Below are 9,926 nucleotides of genomic sequence, written 5' to 3'. Positions count from 1 at the left end.
TGAATGTTCGGAAATAAGAGGTTGCTGCGGCCCGCCGTACAGGTTAGTTTGACCAGCGGGCAGCAGCGTCGGCTGGAGTGGGCAGCAGCGCCAGCTGAAGTGGGCAGCAGCGCCGGCCGAAGGGGGCAGCAGCGGCAATCATGGGGGGACATTCTCAGCGGTGAAATGCAAACGTGGGCTGGAGTATAGCTAACCTAGCTAGGTGGAAAGCAAACGCTAGCCAGCCACCTGTTCCATCGATCCTGGTTGCAAGTGTCTCCATTAGACAACAAACTGGAGCACATCCAACTTAAACCAAACTGGGTGGAGATTTTGTTAACACGGACTTGTGCAGAAATTTGCTGCTTGTATCCAACTAAATGCTAACTGCTGGGGAAGTTTGTGACTAGTAAATGCCCACCGTTCTACATTTCATGTGTTTATAATCTGCTACATTTAGCTATTGCACACACACGTAAAGTTCAGCTAATGCATACTAGCATTAGCGCTTGGTTGACTGTAAACACCTGTTTCGTATGTCGTTTTTATATCTTTTAAATGTGTAACCATTACAGCCACGGTGAAATGTTGTTTCGTGTATATGGTTGAAATGACAATAAAACACATTTGGGTTGAGTTGAATGCTGCCTCACTGTAGGTGGATGTGGCTCGGGAGTAGCAGCGAAGCAAGTGCATTCTGGGATTTGGTGTCTTTCATCCATATGAGCAAAAAACACATTTTCTGGCTTATCTCGGCCAAGATGGCACCAATTTCTATAATTTCAAGGGTTAGGCCTAACCCTAAAGTACTTGGCAGTTACTGTACTTCCTGTTCAGACTGCAAAAGCCAGTGTCTGTTCAGTCCAGTTTGTTCTGGCTCCATTTTCACATTTTACCTCTTTCAATACTTTTGGCTTTGGCCATTTAAGGCCTACTACTGTACTTTAAAGTTTTGAACTGTTGAACAATGTTCTCAGAATACAGTGACTTGGTCTCAAGTGAGTTACAGTAGATGTTTATTGTGAATACTCAGGGTTGGCTTATTCATAGTGTGAATTCAGGACACACTCGTATCCTTGTATTTTTTATTTTATTTTTATATAAATATTTATTTTTTCTTGTGAAAATCTGATGACAGTCATATTTTGCACACAGGTAAATGTGCCCAATATCAGTGATTTCTGAAAATAAATCACAAAAGTAAAAAAAATGCCTTTTGGAAAATAGTTCCTTATTTGATTATCATAAAAAATGTGTTCTATACAGATATCGACATCGGTATCGGCCAAAACGGCAATATTAATATCAGTATCGGCCACAATTTTCACATCGGTGCATCAGTACAGCAATCAGAATGAGCAAAAGGCCCTTTTATTGAATTTTGGTGAATATTCTTCCAATTCTTGTTTGCCAATCTACCAAAACGGTAATTTGTCGACGATCCCTCACACAGAACCTAGCGACCGATGATGAAGTGCTATGAAGCTTTATGTCAGATACTTTCTTTCTTTCTTTTCTTTATTTTGGATAGCCCCTTGAGATGTACCATCTCATTTTCAAGGGGGTCCTTTCAATCACTATTAGAAAATAACAGCCAGAGCCACACATCCTCAAAACATGACATTACACAATAACACATACACTACAGGCCAAAAGTTTGGACACATGACTATTTACATTGTAGATTATCACTGAAGGCGTCAAAACTATGAATGAACACATATGGAATTATGTACTTAACGAAAAAGTGTGAAATACAGTGGTGTGAAAAAGTGTTTGCCCCCTTCCTCATTTCCTGTTCCTTTGCATGTTTGTCACACTTAAGTGTTTCGGAACATCAAACCAATTTAAACAATAGTCAAGGACAACACAAGTAAACACAAAATGCAATTTGTAAATGAAGGTGTTTATCATTAAAGGTGAAAACAAATCCAAACCATCATGGCCCTGTGTGAAAAAGTGATTGCCCCCCTTGTTAAAACATACTATAACTGTGGTTGTCCACACCTGAGTTCAATTTCTCTAGCCACACCCAGGCCTGATTATTGCCACACCTGTTCACAATCAAGGCATCACTTAAATAGGAGCTGCTTGACACAGTAAGGTCCACCAGAAGATCCTTAAAAGCTACACATCATGCCGAGACCCAAAGAAATTCAGGAACAATTGAGAAAGAAAGTAATTGAGATCTATCAGTCTGGAAAGGGTTATAAAGCCATTTCCAAAGCTTTGGGAATCCAGCGAACCACAGTGAGAGCCATTATCCACAAATGGCGAAGACATGGAACAGTGGTGAACCTTCCCAGGAGTGGCCGGCCGCCCAAAATTACCCCAAGAGCGCAGCGACGACTCATCCAAGAGGTCACAAAAGACCCCACAACAACGTCCAAAGAACTGCAGGCCTCACTTGCCTCAGTTAAGGTCAGCGTTCATGCCTCCACCATCAGGAAAAGACTGGGCAAAAATGGCCTGCATGGCAGAGTTCCAAGGAGAAAACCACTGCTGAGCAAAAAGAACATCAAAGCTCGTCTCAATTTCTCCAGAACACATCTTGATGATCCCCAAGACTTTTGGGACAACATTCTGTGGACCGATGAGACAAAAGTGGAACTCTTTGGAAGGTGTGTGTCCAAGTATATCTGGCGTAGAAGGAACACTGCATTTCATAAAAAGAACATTATACCAACTGTAAAATATGGTGGTGGCAGTGTGATGGTCTGGGGCTGTTTTGCTGCTTCAGGACCTGGAAGACTTGCCGTGATAAAAGGAACTATGAATTCTGCTGTCTACCAGGAGATCCTGAAGGAGAATGTCCGACCATCTGTTCGTGTACTCAAGCTGAAACGAACTTGGGTTCTGCAGCAGGACAATGATCCTAAACACACCAGCAAGTCCACCACCGAATGGCTGAAGAAAAACAAAATGAAGACTTTGGAGTGGCCTAGCCAAAGTCCTGACCTGAATCCTATTGAGATGTTGTGGTATGACCTTAAAAAGGCCGCTTCATGCTCGAAAACCCTCTAATGTAACTGAATTAGGACAATTCTGCAAAGATGAGTGGGCCAAAATTCCTCCAGGACGCTGTAAAAGCCTCATTGCACGTTATCGCAAACGCTTGGTTGCAGTTGTTGCTGCTAAGGGTGGCCCAACCAGTTATTAGGTTTAGGGGGCAATCACTTTTTCACACAGGGCCATGATGGTTTGGATTTGTTTTCACCTTTAATGATAAACACCTTCATTTACAAATTGCATTTTGTGTTTACTTGTGTTGTCCTTGACTATTGTTTAAATTGGTTTGATGTTCCGAAACACTTAAGTGTGACAAACATGCAAAGGAACAGGAAATGAGGAAGGGGGCAAACACTTTTTCACACCACTGTAACTGAACACATGTCTTATATTTTAGATTCTTCAAAGTAGCCACCCTTTGCTTTTTTTGATAACTCTGCAAACCCTTGGTGTTCTCTCAATGAGCTTCATGAGGTAGTCACCTGAAATGGTTTTACCTTCACAGGTGTGCCTTGTCAGGGTTAATTAGTGGAATTTGTTCCCTTATTAATAAAAAAGCAAAGGGTGGCTACTTTGAAGAATCTAAAATATAAGACATGTTTTCAGTTATTTCACACTTTTTTGTTAAGTACATAATTCCATATGTGTTCATTCATAGTTTTGATGCCTTCAGTGAGAATCTACAATGTAAATAGTCATGAAAATAAAAAGGAAACTCATTGAATGAGAAGGTGAGTCCAAACTTTTGGCCTGTACTGTATAAAAAGAAAAACATCACAAAAAAACAAACTCAACAAGACATCATTCACAGTATGCAGTATTGCACAGTATTTTTCATAGAGCGTACAATGATGTGTCATAAATGGATACCTTAAAACAAATCTACATATGGAATTAAATAAAAGATCTAAAGCATTGAGAGAAGTAACACTTGATTTGTGGTAAACAATATCAGCATAATCAATTAGTGGTAATAGAAGTTGCTGTGCAATTCGCTTTCCTGTATCAAATGTAAAACAATCAATTGAACGGTACAACTGACACAAACATTGTTTGACTTTCAAGACTGTAGCTTCAATATGAGCGTTAAATGATAGCTCCGTATCTAACCAAAGACCCAGGTATTTAAATGCATTTACATTTTCAAGAGATCTTCCATCAATCATACAGATTTGTAATTTAAGTTTTTTTCTCATTAAGTAAAAGGTTGTGCTCTCTGAGCCAATTCTGTACAATAATAAAATCCTATTGTAATGCATTCTGTACCTGATCCTTCTGGTTATACGATGTCTATAGAACTGTATCATCAGCATAAAGATGAACATTACAGGATAAACAAATACTGGGCATATTAATATAAACAGAAAAGAGTGGCCCCAGTACAGAGCCTTGGGGCACACCTTTACCTATAATTAAACTAGTGGAGCGTTTATTTTGTAATGCAACATATTGACACCTACCATGTAAGTAGTCATTAAACCATATTAACGATCTTTGACTTAAGCCAATTGAATAGAATTTATCTAGGAGTAAATAATAATCAACTGTATCAAACTCTTTCGAAAAATCAATAAAAATTGCTCCAGTATATTTTCCTTCATCAAATGCTGTGTATACATCATTTGTAAAGTTGAGAAGAGCTGTAGTAGTTGAGTGATTAGGTCGGAATCCAGATTGTGCTGTTGATAAAATACCATATTTTTCAATATTCACTTAATTGCATGAAAATTAATTTCTCAAAGCTTCCACTTAGCTAAAATGGCAGTTGTCGGGCCATATTTTAGAGTGCCTTTGTGCCTCTTAACAGACACAAAATGCAATTAAAATGTCTGTGCAATATGAACAGAGCCCTTACGTGACAACAAGATGCGTTTCAATTCAGACATTGTTTAAATTCAGTTGGACATACCGTAGCTCCAGGCGTTCTGTCTCCTGAGAAGATAGCGAAATGCGCGCTAGCCCTGGAATCGCTCTCGCTCCCTCCCCCTCTCCTGGCCCAAATATTTTTCTGTTACTAGAAGATATTTTATTAGGTGCATTCTGTTCCAAATGTTTATCAAGAGCACTTTGCTCCAGTAATTCTGCAAATGTCTTATCTTACACATGCCAGACAAGAGGAGAGAGCGAGGTCATCTCAAGCTACAGGACATTTTATTATTACACACTATTATTCTTCAACACTACCCTGTCTCGATCCAGCCCTGCTAGCTGCTAGCTGCCGTCTGTGATGAGTGTTTTCAGCCAGGCTTCTGTGATAATCATCACGCGGCAGTTCCGTGTGTATTTGTAGCTCATCCATTTTGTGCGCGATCAATCTGGCGTTGGTAAGTAGGAGGCTTGGTAGTGGCCATCTGTGTGGTGGTTCCCTTAGCCAGGCTAGCAGGCCCGACCGGCATCCTTGCTTCTGCTTTCTCCCCGCCTTTCGTCGCCTGCACTCCCGACAACAATCCACTCAGCGCCCAGTGGTCTTTGCCAGCACCGATTCGGGTCGTTTTGTTTTTCTATCGACAGTACTCTCATATTTATAGCGATCAAGATTAATGGAAAAATTGGCTGGAATTCCCCCTTTTTTAAGTGGATAAAGGCAAAAAAAAACTCACTTGACTGTAATGCAGCCTTTAAAACCAGAAAATTAAAGAACTTAGGCCATATTGTGATACTGCAATATTCAAAATCTAAGACAATGCATCTCATATCATGATATCAATATCCTATTGATAAATTGTCCTGCCCTGTATGTTTTGTTGCGCTCCCGACATATGATATACCTAATCCTGACGCCATAGTCCGACCGGCGTCCCACCCACCCTCTTGATCTGGTTCACTCTTTCAAACACAGTCAACCCTGGTTCAACGCAGATCGAGCCGTCAGTGTGAAAAGTATATTTCACTCCGCTTCTGAGAGGCTCCCGGTGTGGTATGATGTACGGTACAAACGGTACTACGGTACAGTACAAAAACCATTGTGCAGCTGGAACACAGCGCACCCTCGGCTGGTGGAATTCCGGTGTTGCGTTGCCAGTAACTGACAGTACAGCAGCCTAATGGCAGAAAGCAGGTGTTAGTGAGGGCTAGACTAGGACTGTATAAACTTTACTGTTGGGATGATTCCGGTTGCCAACATGGCCCCAGGTGTATCTGTCAAAACAAGTACAGAGACGACTTCTGTCTTTTGATAGTTTGATGAGAATACAGTAAAGAGCAGTACATGGTTGTGGGTAGATTTGTATGAAATAAATAACATTGTACAAGCTACCATACACGATGCATAAAACATATATAGCAAATAAAAATAATAAGCCCGCTATCAATTACATAATCGTAATGCAGTGTAACAACTTTTGCATGTAAACAATGCACCTAAAATACAAACGTGAGCAAGTGCGTTAAACAATCTCTGTTATCTCTAATTAACAGCCACATGCATTTTAGCTAGCCCGTGCAGAATAAAAAACATAGAAAATCACAGGTTAACTTACTCTAAAGTTGCAAGAAATGATAAACTAATACAACAATAGGCTTAAATTAACTAGAGATTCGTCAAACTTCGGGGACAAGGTAAGTAGGCAGCTACTAGATGGGACAGGTTTACTGGCTCTCAGCAGTAGCAGCTCATCTGGGAAGCTGTCCTTTTGGGCTCTTTGGAAGGCAAGGGTCTCTTCTTTATAGTAGTGGCCGAAGGACTCCTATGCTGGTCCAATGCCCCCTGAAGCGCCAGCACTGTAACATGTATGCGCACCCTCCAGGCGTTGAATTTGTCCGCATCTGAAACTTGAGGCTCTATTCTGCTGTGGATGTGACTCTACAGAAGGTCGACTTCCGGAGTTCTGCTACCTCTTCCTCAATTGAAGTGGTCTGTTTCACTGACCAGGGGTTTGGGGGCGGGGAGCAGGAATGGTGGGCCATGGATCCACCTATTTTGTCTTTGTGAGATCTCTCAGGGTCTTTCCTCTGGGGATATCATCTGGTTTAGGTAATTCACATTGTTGCCACAATGGACAATAGATCTTTGCTTTAGTGTTCCTTGTCTCCAGAGTTGAAGAGGATGTAGTAACCTTTCTGTGAGCTTTTTTAGCTCCATGGAGAACAGACTTATTACACCTTCCATGCCATCCCTCTGTCCCTGGTTCTCTTTCTGCCCCTTGCTAGGCGACTGGCTATTAAAGTCTTGACACTCAGACTTGTACTGGAGCCAATCTGTAAAGTCCTGGAGCGTGTATGTAGTAGAAGATGGATACCCGGGGCTGGGTTTGGACAGATATTTAGAAATGATGTTCAGGTTCGGGTCGGGCTCGGTCATACCAGCGGGATAATAAGGCATTGAACATTTTAAATTTAAAAAAGGTTATTTAGGTGCATGCCTGAGTTAATGTGCGCTTGTTGCCCCATGTGCACTGATTCGCTCATCTGTTTTAAATTTCCGAATTCCTTCCTGCAAATGTACATGTGTCATTAGCTCGGACATAAATATCTTAATGCCTGTCGGGGTCGGACAGAAAAATGCAGCCCAATACACACTCTAGTATGTAGCACCTGGGCTGCAGAACATATTCCATCGAAAATCTGATGTCCTCTTCAGGGGCAGCTTACTGAGTAGGCATGCTGCATGAAATCCACATTTATGCTCACTCTCACCTTCTGGACCTAGGGTCTTCAACATTCCCACCAAAGACTGGACCTGCAAACCTCTTATAGGCGACAGTGTCACTATGTCCGGTGAATCCATGACACTGGCTCTCTTATTCAGTTTTTCACTATAACGGCTGCTCCAAACTCTTATTTAAAATTGCCTTGGTGTTTCAATATGGAGTAGTGGAATTGAGGTATGAATCTGCTACGAGACACACCTTTCTAGCTTTAGGTAATCTGTAAAGATCTGGTACTTGAAGAGCTCTGATGCATCAGCGGAAAACAGGTTCTTTAAAGCAATCTTTAATTTGGTGAACTGACTTGGAGCTCACTGGCTGAAGTCTGGTAAAGTCGGCATGGGTACACTATAGGCTAACTCAGCTCGAGGGGGTTCACTGTAGGACTGCCCATAGGATGGCCTTCCTGGCCTAAGCATCTGTGCAGGTGAACCTCTAGGGCCTATCTATTGGGGGGGAGCCCAATGTGCCGTAGGCGTATAGGTCTGCTGCCCTGGATAGAGCTAAATTGTTATGGAGCTAGACTGTGGAGGATGATGTTTAGTCTCCTCATAACCTGGCTCCTTATTGTGTAGGCCTACCTGTGATGGGGGTCCATGTAAAGAGGCTGGGCACTCTTGGTAGCTGGTCTGCTTTGGGTTGCAGCACTGAAACTATTATAGAGCCTGAGTCTTGTTCGTCATCTTGTCCAGGTGGTCGACCACAATTCTTTTGTGGCTGCTTCTCCGACTCAGACCAGGGTGGTGGTGGTGGTTCAGGCCACTATTCTTCGTATTCCTATTCCTCTTCTGCTGTGAGCATGACGTGGACAGGTGGAGGAATGTAGTGGGGCCACGCCCTTGTGGGGGTGTGATGTACTGGAGCTGCCTTTGCTTCCTTGAGGCTGCATACATTCTACATAATCATCCTCATTTGGGATTTCTGGATTTGGGAAGAAGTGTGTTTTCCTCCCTTATCCTCTCCAGTTTCCTGGAAAGGCTGTGGGAGCTATACTGCTCTTTCTGCTCTCTGGTCTACCTGAGTGGGTAAGGGGGTCTGTGAAGAGGAGTGAGATAGGCCATCTTGGCAGCTCCCTCCAGTGGCTGATGCCCATCCTCTTTTCGCCCATGTTCATACTGTACTTAGAAAAGTGTAGCCCCATGGTCTATGGTTTGGATAGTCCAATACGTATTCATTCAGATTATTTAGTGGCTGTCTATCCCTCTAAGAATGAGCTCCACTGCTGTAAAGTTGCATCCTTGTCCTGGAGTAAAGTTTAGAATCTGTTTTGAAGGACCTCAATGTTAGTGAGGGCTAGACTAGGACTGTATGAACTTTTCTGTTGGCTGATTTCAGCTTCTAACTTCACCCCAGGTATATCTTACAAAACATGGACGTGGAGACAACTTCTCCCTTTTGATACTTTTATGAGAATAAGCAACAGTACAAACATTGATGTGTGTGTGTGTGTGTGTGGTTCTGCAAAGAAATAAGTAACAGTGTAAAAACTATCAGACACAATGCATAATATATATATATATATATATATATATATATATATATATATATATATATATATATATATATATATATATATCTCAAATAATGATAATGAACCGACTTAATTACATTAGAGTTAAGCAGTGTAACAACTTTACCATGTAAATTACGCACGTAAAATAGAGATAAGCAAGGACGTTCAACAATCTAGTTATCTCAAATTAACATGCACACACAGCACTCTAAGTGATCACAGCTGATAGACTGCTTTTTGTAGAGCAGGTGAACATTCAGCTATTTTCACTGCCGCTGACCGTACTCCTGTTTAGTGACTTTGCATTGCAGAGGATGGTGGGCATTTTCCATGATGGATGAAGTTATTTTAGGGTCCAGCTCCCTCATGTCTTCAAAAAGCTTGTGTTGTCTGAACAACTATTGAAGCCCCAGAGATAAAGAGTTGTTTAACTGTTTTTCTGTGTTTCAGCTTTCCCTTCAGATGTTCAGAAAGTGATTGTTGGTGAAGAGGATCAGCAGGAGTGTAGCTCCAGTATGGACCAGGAGGAGCCAGAGCCCCCCTCATTGATTAAAGAGGAACAGGAGGAACTGTGTATCAGTCAGGAGCCAGAGCCCCCCCGACACATTAAAGAGGAACAGGAGGAACTGTGGAGCAGTCAGGAGGGAGAGCAGCTTCAAGGGCTGGAGGAGGCTGATATCACCAAGTTCCCATTCACTCCTGTCCCTGGGAAGAGTGAAGATGATGAAGAGGAAGCTCAGTCCTCACAGCTTCATCGGAGACAAACTCAACACATGGAA

At 42.0% G+C, this 9,926-nt stretch overlaps 1 long non-coding RNA gene across 1 annotated transcript in view; it reads left to right on the top strand.

The window, feature by feature from the left end:
• The window catches only part of LOC114567684 (uncharacterized), a 16,060-nt gene extending 6,364 nt beyond the window's left edge, over positions 1-9,696 (top strand). The window contains exon 3 of the long non-coding RNA XR_003694220.1: positions 9,598-9,696. This is a non-coding gene — a long non-coding RNA (uncharacterized LOC114567684). The remainder of the gene's footprint in view (positions 1-9,597) is intronic.
• Positions 9,697-9,926: the final 230 nt, after the last annotated feature.

This window comes from Perca flavescens, chromosome 14 (assembly GCF_004354835.1).
Source record: "Perca flavescens isolate YP-PL-M2 chromosome 14, PFLA_1.0, whole genome shotgun sequence".
Taxonomy (NCBI): domain Eukaryota; kingdom Metazoa; phylum Chordata; class Actinopteri; order Perciformes; family Percidae; genus Perca; species Perca flavescens.
The sequence above is the reverse complement of the archived record's forward strand: the minus strand, read 5'-3'. Positions and strand labels throughout refer to the sequence as shown.